The sequence below is a fragment of the Loxodonta africana genome, chromosome 26, assembly GCF_030014295.1.
Source record: "Loxodonta africana isolate mLoxAfr1 chromosome 26, mLoxAfr1.hap2, whole genome shotgun sequence".
Classification (NCBI taxonomy): Eukaryota; Metazoa; Chordata; class Mammalia; order Proboscidea; family Elephantidae; genus Loxodonta; species Loxodonta africana.
Genome location: NC_087367.1, coordinates 30,540,462 through 30,560,384, shown reverse-complemented (window position 1 = coordinate 30,560,384; position 19,923 = coordinate 30,540,462).

Here is a 19,923-nt window from a genome sequence, read left to right as displayed (position 1 = left end):
ACAATATTTAGAGGTACAAGCATTGGGTGCCTAAGGTACAGCTGCAGAGCCCACCTACCAGAGCGCCACAGAGAACATAGATGCTCTTTCTCCACTGGCACTTGGGGGGAGACTGTCAGCATCCTGCCCTCCTTGGAGTGTGACTCTCTGCTGCTACTAGAAACCAGTGCATACAACCATCACCACTACTCCTCTAAGATAGTAGGTGAGAGTCTACACCACACACTAGGTGACCCACTATCAGGACACCTGAGCTGATTCTATTCAAGAATAGTGAATGGACTCATAGGCTCATATACCTGGTAACATCTCAAATCAGCTAGTAACAACACATAAGTGATTTAAAGGCTACAACAATCAAGCTAGCACAATCTAGTAGCCCATCTGGGTGTATTGAAACAAAACAAAAGAAGAAGATAAGACTTAGTGAGCAAATGTAAAATAAATCATTACAATATCTCATACATGGCTCAAATCACAAAAAGAAGCAGACCATGATTGCTTCTACAAACCACCAAATCAAAGAGTCAAAATTTTTCCCAGATAAAGATACATTCATGGAATTCCCAGATGTAGAATATAAAACAACTAATATACAGAGTGCTTCAAGACATCAGGGTGACCTCAGAAATGAAAAAAGGCAATCTACAGAAAAAAACAATGAACAAATGAAAAAGCAGTTGAGGAAATCAAAAAGATTATTCAAGAACATAGTGGAAAAATTAATAAGCTATAAGAATCCATAGAGAGACAGCATTCAGAAATCCAAAAGACTAACAGTAAAATTACAGAATTAGACAACTCAATAGGAAGTGAAAGGAACAGAATCGAGGAATTGGAATGCAGAGTGCAGGAGATGGAGGATAAGGCAATTGACACCAATATACTAGAAGAAAAATCAGATAAAAGAATTAAAAAAATGAAGAAACCCTAAGAATCACGTGGGACTCTATCAAGAAAAATAACTTGCATGTGATTGGAGTTCCAGAACAGGGAGGGATAACAGAAAATACAGAGAGAATACTTGAAGAACTGTTGGCAGAAAACTTCCCTGACATCATGAAAGATGAAAGGATATCTATCCAAGGTGCACATCGAACCCCATACAAGAGAGACCCCAAAAGAAAATCACCAAGGCATATTATCATCAAACTTGACAAAACCAAAGATAAAGAGAAAATTTTAAAAGCAGCCAGGGATAAACAAAAAAGTCACTTACAAAGGAGAATCAATAAGTTCAGACTACTCATCAGAAACCATGCAGGCAAAAAGGCAATGGGATGACGTAAATAGAGCACTGAAGGAGAAAAACTGCCAGCAAAGAAACATATATCCAGCAAAACTCTCTCTCAAATATGAAGGTGAAATTAAGACATTTACAGATAAACTCAAGCTTAGAGAATTTGCAAAAACCAAACCAAAGCTACAAGAATTACTAAAGGAAAGTCTTTGGTCAGAAAACAAATAATATCAGATACCAACACAATACAACATCACAGAACAGAACATCTGCATATCAACTCAGATAGGGAAATCACAAAAACAAAATAAGATTAATTTAAAAAAGAAAAAAGTGCTCAAAACAGGGAATCATTGATGTCATTATGTAAGAGACTACAATAATCAAAAAAGAGGGAATAAATACAGGAGGCATAGACCCTCCGTATGGAGAGGAAACCAAGGTGATATAGGATGATACAAATTAGGTTTTTACTTAGAAAAATAGGGGTAAAAATTAAGGTAACCACAAAGAGGTCTAACAATTCCATACTTCAAAATGAAAGCCAAGATAAACATAATGACTCAGCAAAAATAAATTCAACTAATATGAAAATGAGGAACACACAATTTACAAAGAAAAACTTCTCAGCACAAAAAAATAAGTGGAAAAATGAAATTGTCAACAACACACAAAATAAGACATCAAAATGACAGCACTAAACTCATACTTATCTGTAATTATGTTGAATGTAAAAGGACTGAATGCACCAATAAAGAGACAGAGAGTTGCAGATCGGATAAAAAAACACGATCCGTCTATATGCTGCCTACAAAAGACACACCTTGGACTTAGAGACACAGACAAACTAAAACTCAAAGGATAGAAAAAAATATATCAAGCAAACTCAATCAAAAAAGATCAGGAGTGGCGATATTAACTTCTGACAAAATAGACTTTAAAGTTAAATCCACCACAAAAGGATAAAGAAGGACACTACATAATGACTAAAGGCACTATTTACCAGGTGGATATAACCATATTAAATATTTATGCACCCAATGACAGGGCTGCAAGATGCATAAAACAAACTAACGGAATTGAAAAGTGAGATAGAAAACTCCAGAATTATAGTAGATTTCAACATACCACTTTTGGTGAAGGACAGGACATCCAGTAATAAGCTCAATAAAGAAATGGAAGATCTAATTGCTACAATCAACCAACTAGACCTCATAGACTTATACAGAACACTCCACCCAACAGCTGAAAAGGATATTTTTTTTTTCTAGTGCACATGGAACATTCTCTAGAATAGACCAAATATTACGTCATAAAGCACGCCTTAGCAGAATCCAAAACATTGAAATATTACAAAGCATCTTCTCAGACCATAAGGCCATAAAAGTACAAATCAATAACAAAAACCAAGGAAAAGAAATCAAATACTTTGAAACTGCTCAAAAAAGACTGGGTTATAGAAGACATTAAGGATGGAATAAAGAAATTCATAGAATGCAATGGTACCGAAAACACTTCTTATCAGAACCTTTGGGACACGGTGAAAGCAGTGCTCAGAGGTCAGTTTCTATCAATAAATGCACACATACAAAGAGAAGAAAGAACCAAAATCAAAGAACTGTCCCTACAACTTTAACAAATAGAAAAAGAGCAACAAAAGAAACCATCAGACACCAGAAGAAAACAAATAATAAAAATTAGAGCAGAATTAAATGAATTCAAGAACAGAAAAACACTTGAAAGAGTTAACAAGGCCAAAAGCTGGTTCTTTGAAAAAAATCACAAAATTGATAAACCATTGGCCAGACTGACCAAAGAAATACAGGAAAGGAAACAACTAACCCAAATAAGAAATGAGAGGGGCCATATCACAACAGACCCAACTGAAATTAAAAGAATCATATAAAAAAATTGTACTCTAACAAATTTGAAAACTTACAAGAAATGGATGAATTCCTATAAACGCACTACCTACCTAAACTAACACAAAGAGAACAGAACAACTAAATAGACCCATAACAAAAAAAGGTAATGAAACGGTAATTAAAAAAAAAAAAAAAACTCCCCACAAAAAAAGGCCTGGCCCAGGATGCTTCACTGCAGAATTCTACCAAACTTTCAGAGAAGAGTTAACACCACTACTACTAAAGGTATTTCAGAGCATAGAAAAGGATGGAATACTCTCTAACTCATTCTATGAAGCCAGCATAACCCTGATATAAAAACCAGCTAAAAAAAAAGAAAATTACAGAACTATATCCCTCATTAACATAGACGAAAAAATCCTCAACAAGATTCTAGCCAATAGAATTCAACAACATATCAAAAAAATAATCCACATTGACCAAGTGGGATTTATTCCAGGTATGGAAGGATGGCTCAATATTAGAAGAACAATTAATGTAATCCACCATATAAATAAAACAAAAACCACAAGATCTTATCAATTGATGCAGAAAAGGCTTTTGACAGAGTTCAAAACTCATTCATGATAAAAACTCTCAGCAAAATAGAAATAGAGGGAAAATTCCTCAACAGAATAACAGGCATCTATATAAAGCCAATAGCCAACATCATTCTTAATACAGAGAGTCTGAAAGCATTCCTCTTGAGAACGGGAACAAGACAAGTGTGCCCCTTATCATCACTCGTATTCAACATTGGCTGGAGGTCCTAGCCAGAGCAATTAGTCTAGACAAAGAAATAAGGGGCATCCAGATGGGCAAGGAAGAAGTAGAATTATCTCTATTTGCAGATGACATGATCTTATACACAGAAACCCCTAAAGGATCCTTAAGAAAACTTCTAAAACTAATAGAAGAGTTTGCAGAGTATCAGGTTACAAATAAACATACAAAAATCAGTTAGAGTTTTCTTCATCAACAAAAAGAACATTGAAGAGGAAATCACCAAATCAAGACCTTTCACAGTAGCCCCCAAGGAGATAAAATAAAAAAAAAAAATTTTTTTTAAATACTTAGGAATAAATTTTAGCAAAGATGTAAAAGACCTATACAAAGAAAACAAGGTACTACTGCAAGAAACCAAAAGAGACCTACAGAAGTGGAAAAACATACCTTGGTCTTGGACAGGAAGGCTTAACATAGTAAAAATGTTTATTCTACCAAAAGCGATCTATATATACAATGCACTACGGCACCAAATTCCAACGACATTTTTTAATGTGATGGAGAAACAAATCACCAAATTCATATGGAAGGGAAAGAAGCTCCAGATAAGTAAAGCATTACTGAAAAAGAAGAACAAAGTGGGAGGCCTCACTCTACAGATTTTTAGAAGCTATTATACAGCCACAGTAGTCAAAACAGCCTGGTACTGGTACAACAGACACATAGACCAATGGAACAGAATTGAGAACCCACATATAAATCCATCCACATTAGCAGCTGATATTTGACAAAGGCCACGAGTCAGTTAATTAGGGAAAAGATAGTCTTTTTAACAAATGCTGCTGGCATAACTGGATAGCCATCTGCAAAAAAATGAAACAGGAACCATACCTCGCACCATGCACAAAAACACCACATGGATCAAATATCTAAACATAAAGTCTAAAATGATAAAGATCATGGAATTAAAAATAGGGACAACGTTAGGAGCCCTAATACAAGGCAGAAACAGAATACAAAATACTACTAAAAATGCCAAAGAGAAACCAGATATCTGGGAGCTCCTAAAAATCAAACACTTATGCTCATCTGAAGACTACACCAAAAGAGTAAAAAGACTATCTATAGATTGGGAAAAAATCTCAGCTACGACATCTCCGACCAGTGCCTGATCTCTAAAATCTACATGATTCTGCTAAAACTCAACCACAAAAAGACAAACAACCCAATTAAAAAAATGCGAAGGATGTGAATAGGCACTTCACTAAAGAAGATATTCAGGTGGCTAACAGATACATGAGAAAATGCTCTCGATCATTAGCCATTAGAGAAATGCAAATTAAAACTACGATGAGATTCCATCTCACTCCAAGAAGGCTGGAATTAATCCAAAAAACACAAAATAATAAATGTTGGAGAGGCTGTGGAGAGATTGGAACACTTATACACTGCTGGTGGGAATGTCAAATGGTACAACCACTTTGGAAATCGATTTGGCACTTCCTTAAAAAGCTAGAAATAGAACTACCATACTACCCAGCAATCCCACTCCTCGGAATATATCCTAGAGAAATAAGAGCCTTTACATGAACAGATACATGCACACCCATGTTTATTGCAGCACTGTTTACAATAGCAAAAAGAAAGAAGCAACCAAGGTGCCCGTCAACAGATGAATGGATAAATAAATTATGGTATATTCATACAATGGAATACTACACATCAATAAAGAACAGTGATGAATTTGTAAAACATTTCATAACATGGAGGAACCTGGAAGGCATTAGGCTGAGTGAAATTAGTCACTTGCAAAAGGACAAATATTGTATAAGACCACTATTGTAAGATCTTGAGAAATAGTTTAAACTGAGAAGAATGCATTCTTTTGTGGTTATGAGAGTGCAGAAGGTGGAACAGTAGGAAAGGGATACTAAATAGATAGTAGATAAGAACTAATTTAGGGGAAGGGAAGGACAACACTCAATACAGGGGAGGTCAAAACAACTGGACTTAACCAAAACCAAATAAGTTTCCTGAATAAACTGAATGCTTCCAAGGTCAGTGAAGCAGGGGCAAGGGTTTGGGGACCATAGTTTCAGGGGACATTAAGTCAATTGGCAACATAAAATCTATTAAGAAAATATTCTGCATCCCACTTTCAAGAATGGCATCTGAGGTCTTAAACACCAGCAAGCATCCATCTGAGATGCATCAGTGAGTCTCAACCCACCTGGATCAAAGCAGAATGAAGAACACCAAGGACACAAGGTAATTATGAGCTCAAGAGACAGAAAGGGCTACATGACCCAGCCACTACATCATCCTGAGACCAGAAGAACTAGATGGTGCCCGGCCACAACCAATGACTGTCCTGACAGGGAACACAACAGAGAACCCCTGAGGGAGCAGGAGAGCAGTGGGATGCAGACCCCAAATTCTCATAAAAAGATCAGACTTAATGGTCTGACTGAGAATAGAAGGACCCTGGTGTTCATGGTCCCCAAACCTTCCATTGGCCCAGGACAGGAACCATTCCTGAAGCCAACTCGTCAGACATGGATTGGACTAAACAATGGGTTGGAGAGTGATGCTGATGAGGAGTGAGCTACTTGCATCAGGTGGACACTTGAGACTATGTTGGTATCTCCTGTCTGGAGAGGAGATGAGAGGGTAGAGGGGGTTAGAAACTGGCAAAATGGTCATGAAAAGAAAGGGTGGAAGGAGGGAACAGGCTGTCTCATTGCGGGGAGAGTAACTGGGAGTATGTAGTAAGGTGTACATAAGATTTTATGTGAGAGACTGACTTGATTTGTAAACTTTCACTTAAAGCACAATAAAAATTATTTTTAAAAATTACTGAAACTAATACAAGAGTTCAGCAGAGTATCAGGTTACAAGATAAACATACAAAAAATAGTTGGATCCCTCTACACCAACAAAAAACAACATTGAAGAGGAAGTCACCTAATCAATACCATTCACAGTAGCCCTCAAGAAGACAAAATACTTAGGAATAAATCTAACCAGAGATGTAAAAGACCTATACAAAGAAAACTACAAGGTACTACTGCAAGAAACCAAAAGGACATACATAAGTGGAAAAACATACCTTGCTCATGGATAGGAAGGCTTAACATTGTAAAAATGTCTGTCCTGCCAGAAGACATCTACATATACAATGCAATTGCGACCTAAAGACATTCTTTAATAAGATGGATAAACAAACACCAACTTCATATGAAAGGGAAAGAAGCCCCGGATAAGTAAAGCATTACTGAAAAAGAAGAACAAAGTGGGAGGCCTCACTCTACCTGATTTTAGAATCTATTATACTGCCACAGGAGTCAAAACAGCTTGGTACTGGTACAACAACAGACATATTGACCAGTGGAATAGAATTGAAAATCCAGGCATAAATCCATCCACATATGAGCAGCTGATATTTGAGAAAGGCCCAGTATCAGTTAATTGGGGAAAAGATAATCTTTTTAAAAAATGGTGCTGGCATAACTGGATATCCATCTGCAAAAAAATGAAACAAGACCCATACCTCACTCCTTGCACAAAAACTAAATCAAAATGAATCAAAGGCCTAAATATAAAATCTAAAAAGATAAAGATCATAGAAGAAAAAATAGGGACAACGTTAGGAGCCCTAATACGTGGCATAAACAGTATACAAAACATTATTAAGAATGCAGAAGAAAAAACAGGTAACTGGGAGCTCCTAAAAATCAAACACGTATGCTCATCCAAAGACTTCACCAAAGAGTAAAAAGACTACCTGCAGACTGGGAAAAAGTTTTCAGCTATGACATCTCTGACCAGAGCCTGATCTCTAAAATCTAGATGACTCTGCTAAAACTCAACCACAAAAAGACAAATAACCCAATCAATAAGTTGGCAAAGGATATGAACAGGCACTTCCCTAAAGAAGACATTCAGGTAGCTAACAGATACATGAGGAAATGCTCTCGATCATTAGCCATTAGAGAAATGGAAATCAAAACTACAATGAGATTTCATCTCACTCCAACAAGGCTGGCATTAATCCAAAAAACACAAAATAATGAATTTTGGAAGGGTTGTGGAGAAATTGGAAGACTTATACACTGCTGGTGGGAATGTAAAATGGTACAACTGCTTTGGAAATCGATTTGGCACTTCCTTAAAATACTAGAAATAGAACTACCATACGATCTAGCAATACCACACTTTGAAATATATCCTAGAGAAATAAGAGCCTTTACATGAACAGATATGTGCACACCCATGTTCATGGCAGCACTGTTTACAATAGCAAAAAGTTGGAAGCAACCAAGGTGCCCATCAACGGATGAATGGATAAACTGTGGTATATTCACACAGTGGAATACTGCACATCGATAATGAACAATGTTGAATCCATGAAACATTTCATAACATGAAGAAATCTGGAAGACATTATGCTGAGTGAAATCAGTCAATTGCAAAAGGACAAATATTGTATAAGAACACTATTATAAGAACTGGAGAAACAGTTTAGGAAGAGAAGAAAATACAGTTTGATGGTTACAAGAGGAGGGAGGGCAGGAGCACGGGAGAGGTGTATTTACTAATTAGGTAGTAGATAAGTTTCATTTTAGGTGAAGGGAAAGATGATACACAATAAAGGAGAGGTCAACACAAATGGTCTAAACCAAGAAGTTTCCTTAAAAAACTGAACACTTCAAAGGCCAGCATAGCAGGGGCGGGGGTTTGAGGACCATGGCTTAAGGGGACATCTAAGTCAATTGGCATAAGATAATCTATTAAGAAAATATTCTGCATCGCAATTGGAGAGTGGTGTCTGCGGTCTTAAACGCTAACAGGCAACCATCAAAGATGCATCAATGGGTCTCAACCCACCTGGAACAAGGAAGCATGCAGAACACCAAAGGCACAAAATAACTATGAGCCTAAGAGACAAAAAGGACCTCATACACCAGAGGCTATATCAGTGTGAGACCAGAACAGCTAGATGGTGCCTGGCCATAACCGATGACTGCCCTGACAAGGAACTCAACAGAGAAACCGTGAGGGAGCAGTAGGGCAGTGGGATGCAGACCCCAAATTCTCATAAAAAGACCAGACTTAATGGTCAGACTGGGACCAGAGTAACCCTGTAGGCCATGGACCCCAGACCTTCTGTTACCCCAGGGCAGGAACCATTCCCAAACCCAACTTTTCAGACAGGGATTGGACTGGAATAGGGGATGGAAAATAGGACTGGTGAAGAACAATCTTCTTGGGTCAAGTGGACACATGAGGCTATGTTGGCATCTCCTGTCAGGAGGGGAGATGAGAGGGCAGAAGTGTCCAGAAGCTACCCAAATATACATGAGTGAGGGAGGGGAAGTACTGTTATCTCATCAGAGGGAGAGCAATTAGGAGTGTAGGCAAGGTGTATGTAAATTTTTGTATGAGAGACTGACCTGATTTGTAAACTTTCACTTAAAGCACAACAAAAAAATGAAAAATGATAAGTCCTGGAGAGAATTGGGTCAATTGGATTCCTTATATAGTTCTGGTGGAATTATACAACGGTACAGTCACTTTGAAAAAGGGTTTGGCAACTCCTCAAAAAATTAAACACAGGCAGAGCCAAGATGGTGGAATAGACAGACACTTCTGCAATCCCTCTTTACAACAAAGTGAAATGAATATATTTGCGACAAGCTGAGAGACCTGAGCATCAAAGGCAACCTTAGACAAGGAACTGAGTGGCAGAGGCGGAAGAGACCGTTCAGAAGTGAAGAGGATTTACCGGACCTGAATCACGGGGAGCCCTCAGGCACCATCCCTGGAGCGGCGGTGGCAGTGGACTGGTACTAGCATTCAGCAGCAGTTTCCTCAGGGAGAAGCAGCCAGCTGCACAGCCTGCTCACACCTCCGGAACCTGAGAAGAACGGCGCTCTCAGCAAAAGCTAAGTGCTTGCGTGTATTTTACTGCACCCCCCACCCCCAAACTGGTTTCAACGGCTGAATCTGGGCCTGAGATAGGACCTGTTGAGCACCTAGAGCCATCCTCCTGACCTTGGGGGAGGAAAAAATTTGCACTGGGGGGAAAAGATACTTTGCAAGGTTCATTAACCAGGGGAGCTCAGGACAGAAGCGACTCATGCACAGGCACAAACCATCTGTGGACCTTGAGTACCTTTCCCTTCTGCATGCACCAGTGTGGGCCTATTTTGGGAGAATAGGTCCTTGTAGGCAAACTCCAACCATTTCAACTGTGCAGTAGAGAGTTGGGTGTTTGACGTTTGACATTGCTTTGCCTATTAAACAAGGTACTACTGCAATCAGATACCGGTATATACGCCAATCACCCCTGCCCCTCTAAGACTGTAAGACAGAGCCTGTACCACACACTTGATGATCAGCTACCTGGAAACCTGAGCTGAATTCATACAAGAAAACTGAATGGACTCCTAGACTGATATACCTGATAACAGCTCTAGCCAGCTGGGGACAGGACATCAGAGCTCCAAAGGCAAAAATAATCAAGCTAGCTCACTCAAGCAACCCATAGCAGTATACCAAAACAAAACAAATCAAGCAGCTACGACACAGTAAGCAAGCATAAACTAATATAATACCTCATAGATGGCTCGGAGGCAACAGTCAATGTCAAGTCACATAAAGAAACAGACCATGGTCACCTCAACAGGCTCTCAAAACAAAAAATCCAGGGATCTTCTAGATGAAAGTGCATTCCTGGAATTACCAGATGCAGAATACAAAAGTTTAATATACAGAACACTTCAAGACATCAGGAAGGAAATAAGGCAATATGCAGTACAAGCCAAGGAACACACAGATAAAGCCACTGAAGAAATTAGAAAGATTTTTCCGGAATATAATGAAAAGTTTAATAAGCTGGAAAAATCCATAGACAGAGAGCAATCAGAAACTCAGAAGACTAACAATAAAATTACACAATTAGACAACTCAACAGAAAGTCAGAGGAGCAAAATTGAGCAAGTAGAAGCTAGAATTTCTGAACTTGAAGGTAAATCACTTGGCACTAATATATTTGAAGAAAAATCAGATAAAAGAATTAAAGAAAATGAAGAAACCTCAAGGGTCATGTGGGACCGTACCAAGAGAGATAACCTATGAGTGATTGGAGTATCAGAACAGGGAGGGGTAGCAGAAAATACAGAGAAAATTGTTGAGGATTTGTTGGCAGAAAACTTCCCTGATATTGTGAAAGATGAGAAGATATCTACCCAAGATGCTCATCTAAGTCCACATAAGGTAGATGTTAAAAGAAAGTCACCAAGACATATTATAACCAAACTTGCCAAAACGAAAGATAAAGAGAGAATTATAAGAGCAGCGAGGGATAAAGGAAAAGTCACCTACAAAGGAGAGCCAATAAGAATAACCTCGGACTACTCGGCAGAAACCATGCAGGGAAGAAAGCAATGGGATGACATATTTAAAAAATGGAAGGAGAAAAATTGCCTGCCAAGAATCATATACCCTGCAAAACTCTCTTAAATCTGAAGAAGAAATTAAGACATTTGCAGATAAACACAAGTTTAGGGAATTTGTAAAAACCAAACCAAAACTACAAGAAATAATAAAGGGAGTTCTTTGGTTAGGAAATCAATAATATCAGGTATCAACCCAAGACTAGAACACTGGGCAGAGCAACCAGAAGTCAACCCAGACAGGGAAATCCATAAAAACAACCCAATATTAAAAAAAAAAAAAGCTCAAAAAAGGGTAACAGTGATGTTATTATATAAAAAGAAGACAACATCAAAATAACAAAGGGGGACTAAGAAATGTAATCATACACCTTTCATATGGAGTGGAAGATACGGTGATACAAAGAAATAAAAGTTAGTTTTAAATTTAGAAAAATAGGGGTAAATAATAAGGTAACCACAAAGGAGACAAACTATCCTACTCATCAAAACAAAATACAAGGCAAAAATAGAGACTCAGCAGAAACAAAATCAATAGCGACAAATATGAGGAAAGGACAAAATATAAGGAAAATCTACTTGGCACATAAAATTAAGTGGGAAAAAGAAACTCTCAGCAACACACAAAAAAAGACATCAAAATGATAGTACTAAATGTAAATGGACTAAATGCACCAATGAAGAGGCAGAGAGTGACAGAATGGATTAAAAAACAATATCCGTCTATATGCTGCCTACAGGAGACACACCCAGGACTTAGAGACACAAACAAACTAAAACTCAAAGGATGGAAAAAATATATCAAGCAAAAAACAATCAAGTGCAGGAGTGGCAAGATTAATTTCTGACAAAATAGACTCTAAAGTTAAATCCGTCAGAAAGGATAAGGAAGGACACTATATAATGACTAAAGGGACAAAACACCAAGAAGATATAACCATATTAAATATTTAAGCAGCCAATGACAGAGCTGCAAGATACATAAAACAAACTCTATCAGCTTTGAAAAGTGAGATAGACAGCTCCACAATAATAGTAGGAGATTTCAACACACTTTCGGTGAAGGACAGGACATCCAGAAAGAAGCTCAATAAAGACACGGAAGATCTAAATGCCACAATCAACCAAATTGACCTCATAGACAAATATAGAACACTCTACCCAACAGGAACCAAGTGTGCTTTCTTTTCTAGTGCACATGGAACATTCTCTAGAATAGACCACATATTAGGTCATAAAGCAAGTCTTAGCAGAATCCAAAACTTTGAATTATTACAAAGCATCTTCTCTGACCATAAGGCCATAAAGCCGAAATCAATAAGAGAAAAAGCAGGGAAAAGAAATCAAACACTTGGAAACTGAACAATACCCTGCTCAGAAAAGACTGGATTATAGAACACATTAAGGATGGAATAAGGAAATTCAGAGAATCCAAGGAGAATAAAAACACTTCCTATCAGAACCTTTGGGACACAGCAAAAGCAGTGCTCAGAGGCCAATTTATATCAATAAATGCACACATCAAAAAAAAAAAAAAAAGAAAGGGCCAAAATCAAAGAATTATCCCTACAACTTGAACAAATAGAAAGAGAGCAACAAAAGAAATCCACAGGCACCAGAAGAAAACAAATAATAAAAATTAGAGCTGAACTATATGAAATAGAAAACAGAAAAACAACTGAAAGAATTAACAAGACCTAAAGCTTGTTTTTTGAAAAACTCAACAAAATTGATAAACCACTGGGCAAACTGACAAAAGAAAAACAGGAGAGGAAGCAAATAACCCAAATAAGAAATGAGATGGGCAATATTACAACAGACCCAACTGAAATTAAAAAAGTCATATCAGATTACTATGAAAAACTATACTCAAACAAATTTGAAAACCTAGAAGAAATGGATGAATTCCTAGGAACACACTACCTACCTAAACTAACACAAACAGAGGTAGAACAACTAAATAGACCCTTAACAAAAGAAGAGATTGAAAAGGTAATCAAAAAGATCCCAACAAAAAAAAAAAGCCCTGGTCCGGACAGCTTCACTGTAGAGTTCTACCGAACTTTCAGAGAAGAGTTAACACTACTATTACTACAGGTATTTCAGAGCATAGAAAAGGATGGAACACTACCAAACTCATTCTATGAAGCCAGCATATCCCTGATACCAGAACCAGGTAAAGACACCACAAGAAAAGAAAATTATAGACTTATATCCCTCATGAATGTAGATGCAAAAATCCCCAACAAAATTCTAACCAATACAATTCAACTACATATCAAAAAAATAATTCACCATGACCAAGTGGAATTCATACCAGGGATGGTTCAACATTAGAAAAACAATTAATGTAATCCACCACATAAATAAAACAAAAGACAAGAATCACATGATTTTATCAATGTATGCAGAAAAGGCATTTGACAAAGTTCAACAGCCATTCATGATAAAAACTCTCAGCAAAATAAGAATAGAAGGAAAATTTCTCAATATAATAAAGGGCATTTATACAAAGCTAGCAGCCAACATCACCCTAAATCGAGAGAGCCTGAAAGCATTCCCAATGAGACTGGGAACCAGACAAGGATGCCCTTTATCACTGCACTAATTTAACATTGTATTGGAGGTCCTAGCCAGAGCAATTAGCCTAAATAAAGAAATATAGGGCATCCAGGTTGGGAAGGAAGAAGTCAAAGTATCTCTATTTGCAGATGACATGATCTTATACACTGAAAACCCTAAGCAATCCTCAACAAAACTACTGAAAGTAATAGAAGAGTTCAGCAGAGTATCGGGATAAAAGATAAACATACAAAAATCAGTTGGATTCCTCTACACCAACAAAATGAACATTGAAGTGGAAATCATCAAATCAATGCCATTTACAGTAGCCCCCAAGAATAGAAAATACCAAAAAAACCCAAACCCAGTGCCGTGGAGTCGATTTCGACTCATAGCGACCCTATAGGACAAAGTACAACTGCCCCACAGAGTTTCCAAAGAAGATAAAATACTTAGTAATAAATCTCACCAGAGATGGAGAAGACTTATACAAATAAAACTACACTTCTGCAAGAAACCAAAAGATACTTATATAAGTGGAAAAACATACCTTGCTCGTGGATAGGAAAAATTAATCGTATAAAAAAGTCTATTCTATCAAAAACAATCTATACATTTAATGCAATTGCGATCCAAATCCCAATGACATTTTCTAATGAGATGGAGAAACAAATCACCAACTTCTTATGGAAGAGAAAGAGGCCCTGGACAAAGACAGTATTACTGAAAAAGAAGAACAAAATGGGAGCCCTTACTCTACCTGATTTTAGAACCTGTTATACCGCCACAGTAGTCTAAATAGCCTGGTACCAGTACAACAACAGATACATGGACCAATGGAACAGAATTGAGAATCCAGACAGAAATCCATCCACATATGAGCAGCTGATATTTGACAAAGGCCCCCAAACACTTAAATGGTGAAAAGACAGTCTTTTTAACATATGGTCCTGGCATAACTGGATATCCATCTCCAAAAAAAAAAAAAAGTGAAATAAGACCCATACCTCACTCCTTGCACAAAAACTAACTCAAAATGGATCAAAGACCTAAATACAAAATCTAAGACGATAAAGATAATAGAAGAAAAAATAGGGACAAAGTTAGGAGCCCTAATACATGGCATAAACAGTATATGAAACATTATTAAGAATGCAGAGGAAAAACTAGATAACTGGGAGCTCCTAAAAATCAAACACCTATGCTCATTCAAAGACTTCACCAAAACAGTAAAAAGACCACCTACAGACTGGGAAAAAGTTTTTAGCTTTGACATTTCCAATCAGCACCTGATCTCTAAAATCTACATGATATTGCAAAACTCAACTACAAAGGCAAATAACCCAATTAAAAAATGGGCAAAAGAAGCATTGTTCACAATAGCAAAAAGCTGGAAGCAACCAAGGTGTCCATCAATAGATGAATGGATAAATAAGTTATGGTGTTTTCACACAATGGAATACTACACATCGATAAAGAACAGTGATGAATCTGTGAAACATTTCATAACATGGAAGAACAGGGAAGGCATTATGCTGAGTGAAATTAGAGGCAAAAGCACAAATATTGTATAAGACCACTATTATAAGATCTTGAGAAATAGTTTAAACCGAGAAGAACACATTCTTTTGTGGTTACAAGGGGGGGAAGGAGGGAGCGTGGGAGAGTGTTTTTTACTGATTAGATAGTAGATAAGAGCTACTTTAGGTGAAGGGAAGGACAACACTCAATACAGGGAAGGTAAGCTCAACTGGACTGGGCCAAAAGCAGTTTCCTCGATAAACTGAATGCTTTGAAGGTCAGTGGAGCAAGGGTAGGGGTTTGGGGACTATGGCTTCAGAGGACATCTAAGTCAATTGGCAAAATAAATTCTATTAAGAAAACATTCTGCATTCCACTTTGAAGCGTGGTGTGTGGAGTCTTAAATGTTGACAAGTGGCCATCTAAGATGCATCAATTGGTCTCAACCCACCTGGATCAAGGGAGAATGAGGAACACCAAGGTCACAAGATAATTATGAGCCCAAGAGAAGAAAAGGCCACATGAACTAGAGACTTACATCATCCTGAGACCAGAAGAACTAGATGGTACCCGGCCACAACCAATGACTGCCCTGACAGGGAGCACAACAGAGAACCCCTGAGGGAGCAGGAGAAGAGTGGGATGCAGACCCCAAATTCTCATAAAAAGACCAGACTTAATGGTCTGACTGAGACTAGAAGAATCCCGACAGTCATGGTCCCCAAACCTTCTGTTGGCCCAAGATGGGAACCATTCCCAAAGACAACTCATCAGACATGGAATGGACTGGACAATGGCTTGGAGAGAGATGCTGATGAGGAGTAAGCTACTTGTATTAGGTGGACACTTGAGACTGTGTTGGCATCTCCTGTCTGGAGGGGAGATGGGAGGGTAGAGAAGGTTAGAAACTGGCAAAACAGCCACGAAAGGAGAGACTGGAAGGAGGGAGTGGGCTGACTCACTAGGGGGAGAGTAAATGGGTATGTAGTAAGGTGTATACAAGTTTATATGTGAGATACTGACTTGATTTGTAAACTTTCACTTAAAGCACAATAAAAATTATTTTTAAAAAATGGGCAAAAGATATGAATAGACACTTAACTAAAGGAGACATTCAGGTAGCTAACAGATATATGAGGAAATGTTCACAATCATTAGCCATTAGAGAAATGCAGATCAAAACTACAATGAGATTTCATCTCACTCCAAAAATGCTGGCATTAATCCAAAAAACACAAAATAATAAATGTTGGAGAGATTGGAATACTTCTGCACTGCTGGTGGGAATGTAAAATGGTACAACCAATTAGGAATTCGATTTGGCACTCCCTTAAAAAGCTAGAAATAGAACTACCATACGACCCAGCAATCCCACTCCTTGGAATATATCCCAGGGAAATAATAGCCTTTACATGAACAGATATATGCACACTCATGTTTATTGTAGCAGTGTTTACAATAGCAAAACGATGGAAGCAAGCAAGGTGCGCATCAACAGATGAGTGGATAAATTATTTTATATGCACACAATGGAATACTACACATCGATAAAAAAGCAGTGAGGAATCTGTGAAATATTTCATAACATGGAGGAACCTGGAAGGCATTATGCTGAGTGAAATTAGTCAGTCACAAAAGGACAAATATTGTAGAAGATCACTATTATAAGAACTTCAGAGAGAGTTTAAACTGAAAAGAAAACATTCTTTTGTGGTTATGAGAGGGGGGAGGGAGGCAGGGTGGGAGAGGGGCATTCACTGATTAGATAGTAGATAAGAACTACTTTAGGTGAAGGGAAAGACAATACACACTACAGGGGAGGTCAGCACAACTGGACTAAACCAAAAGCAAAGAAGTTTCCTGAATAAACTGAATGCTTCGAAGGCCAGCATAGCAGGGGCAGGGGTTTAGGGACCACGGTTTCAGGGGATATCTAAGTCAATTGGTTTAATAAAATCTATTAAGAAATCGTTCTGCATCCCACTTTGAAGAGCGGCGTCTGGAGTCTTAAGTGCTAGCAAGCAGCCATCTAAGATGCACGAATTGGTCTCAACCCACCTGAATCAAAGGAGAATGAAGAACACCAAGGACACAAGGCAATTTTAAGCCCAAGAGACAGAAAGGGCCACATGAACCAGAGACTACATCATCCTGAGACCAGGACTAGATGGTGCCCGGCTATAACCAATGACTGCCCTGACAGGGAACACAACAGAGAACCCCTGTGGGAACAGGAGAGCAGTGGGATGCAGACCCCAAATTCTCATAAGACCAGACTTAATGGTCTGACTGAGACTGGAAGGACCCCGGTGGTCATGGCCTCCAGACCTTCTGTTGCCCCAATACAGTAACCATTCCCAAAGCCAACTCTTCAGACATGGATTGGAGTGGACAATGCATTGGAGAGGGATGCTGGTGAGGAGTGAGCTTCTTGGATCTGGAGTTCACTTGAGACTATGTTGGCATCTCCTGCCTGGAGGGGAGATGAGAGGGTGGAGGGGGTTAGAAGCTGGAGAAATGGACAGGAAAAGAGAGAGTAGAGGGAGAGAGATGGCTGTCTCATCAGGGGGAGATTAATTGGGAGTGTGTAGCAAGGTGTTTATGGGTTTATGTGTGAGAGACTGACTTATCTGTAAACTTTCACTTAAAGCACAATAGAAATTGTAAAAAAAAAAGCTAAACACAGAGTTACTGTATAACCCAGTAATTTCTCTCCTAGTTTTATATCCAAGAGAAATGAAAACATATGTTTACATAAAAACTAGTATACATATGTTTATAGCAGCATTATTTATAGTAGTCAATAACTAGAAACAACATAAATAGACATCAACTGATGAACGGATAAACAAGTGTGGTATGTCCATACAATAAAATATTATTTGGCAATAAGAAGAGGTGAAGTACTAATACAAGCTACAACAAAGATGAACCTTGAAAGCTAAGTGAACAAAGAAAGTCATAAGAGACCTCACATTGCATGCTTTGCATTTATTTTAAATGTCCAGTATAGGCAAATCTAAAGACAGAAAATAGGTTAGTGTTTGCCTGTGGATTGAGGAGAAGGAACAGGAATGGAGAGTGGCTGCTCATGGGTATGGGATTACTTCGGGGGTAATGAAAATGTTTTAAAATTAGGTAGTGATGAATATACCTGTTATGAATTGACTTGTGTTACCCCAAAATTTGTATTGAAATACTAACCTGTGTACCTGTGGATATAATCCCATCTGGGAATAGAGCTTTTTTTTATCCTAAAGAGGCCTTATCATTGTAGGGTATGTCTTAAACCCAATCACTTTTGCCATATAAAAAGAGCAGATTAAGCACAGAAGAAGCCCAGGTCTGGGAAAATGGATAATAGGCCATGTGAAGATCCCTGAGGAACCTGGGAACAGAAGCTCAAAAGAGATGAAGTCCTCCCCTCAGAGATGACAGAGACAGAAAGCCCTGTATTTGGACTTCTATCCTCCCGAAGTGTAAGAAAATAAATTTGTTTGTTAAAGCCACCCACTGTGGTATTTCTGTTATAGCAGCACCAGATAACCATGACAATGCTAAAAGCTTCTAGACAGTACAATTTAAAAGTGCACATTTTATGGTATGTGAATATATATCCATAAAGCTGTTATAAATAAAATTTTAGAAGTGCAACTAAGTTGCTAGAACAATGGAATCTACATAGATCATAATTTTCTAATTTCAAATTCATTAATTCAATTTTCAATCATTTGTTCGACATCTAAACTGTTTCAAGTACTCTAATGGATAGGGTTATACAATAATGACTGGACTTTGCTGTATGGCAACTCAATGTCCACCACAAATATTGTCATTTGCCATGGAGTTGATTCTGACTCAGAGCTACCCTATATGACAGAGTAGAACTGCCCCATAGCGTTTCCAAGACTGTAACCTTTACAAGAGAACCTTTACAAGAGCGGATTGCCAAGTCTTGTCTCCTGCAAAGCAGCTGGTGGTTTGAACCACTGACCCTTCAGTTAGCAGCCAAGAGCTTAATCATGGCACCGCCAAGGCTCCTACCACAAAAATAGCCATGTAAATAAACAGCTAAGTGTATAAACTTAAGTGTTAATATACACTTACAAAAAGTGCTCTGCTAGGACAGGGTGGAGAGCAGGATTTTCTTCCTAGTCTGGAGGATGGGGTATCAGTCAGAAAGGCTTCACAGAAAAATTTACACAGAGCTGTTTGTTACAAGATGTATAGCAGTTCAAGGAGAAGAAAGAGGCTGTTCAAGACAGTGAAAACAGTATGAATAAAACACAGCATTGCAAAAATGAATGTCTTGTTTGGAGAACAGAAGAATATATCTTCTCTGGTCCTGTATTACCTTTTTCTTTAGTCATAGAAGATTGTCCGTTTGTATCTCCTAAGATTAGAATACAGCCATCACATTAACCAAGTAGAGTACCTGAACTATTTTGGGGGAAAAAAGTTGACTTAAAATTATAAATTGACATGGAAATGAGTAGGTTATATATTTTTTTCG